The sequence below is a fragment of the Apis dorsata genome, unplaced genomic scaffold (genome assembly GCF_000469605.1).
Source record: "Apis dorsata unplaced genomic scaffold, Apis dorsata 1.3 scaffold_249, whole genome shotgun sequence".
NCBI classification, from domain to species: domain Eukaryota; kingdom Metazoa; phylum Arthropoda; class Insecta; order Hymenoptera; family Apidae; genus Apis; species Apis dorsata.
Window position 1 is genome coordinate 273,674 of NW_006263528.1, and position 622 is coordinate 274,295.

Sequence of the window (622 nt, forward strand, 5' to 3'; positions counted from 1 at the left end):
TTTGATACTTGCAATGTAATGATATAAAATACACAAAATAATTAAATGAAATTATATAAATGTTAAAACAAATTATCAAAGCCAGTTACAAAGATTGCGTCACAGAATATATATTGAATATAACCTGTAATTTATTTAACAACCATGCGCATTACGTGTTTATTAACCGCGAATATAAATTCACCAGAAAAGATTTTCAGAAAGAAATGAAATATTACATAATACTAGTAATAATGAAATTATTAATATTAAATTTTTTACTTCAATTTTTTTTATTTAAAAAATTACGATTAAAAATTATTAAATACGATTAAATTTATTTTAATTTTTTTAAATTTATTTAAATTATTACGATTAATAAAATATTTGTAAAATAATATATTTTATTTTTTACTTTGATTTAAATTTTATTGAATATGAAATTTTATTAAGATTTGAATTTTATTTGTAAGTGATTTGATATTTTATTTTTTAGAATTTTATAGACTATGCTTGTGTTTACATTAATATTTAATTTCTGCATAAATATTTTATAATTTTTTAATTAATTTCTTATAAGTAATAAACTTATAACTATTTAAATTAATTATATATATATATATAATTCATAATATTATTTCAT

At 14.8% G+C, this 622-nt stretch overlaps 1 protein-coding gene across 1 annotated transcript in view; it reads right to left on the bottom strand.

The window, feature by feature from the left end:
- LOC102675769 overlaps positions 1–155 on the bottom strand; it is a 1,225-nt gene extending 1,070 nt beyond the window's left edge. The window contains exon 1 of the mRNA XM_006616083.2: positions 13–155. The gene's annotated coding sequence lies outside the window, so the exon portion shown is untranslated. The remainder of the gene's footprint in view (positions 1–12) is intronic.
- Positions 156–622: the final 467 nt, after the last annotated feature.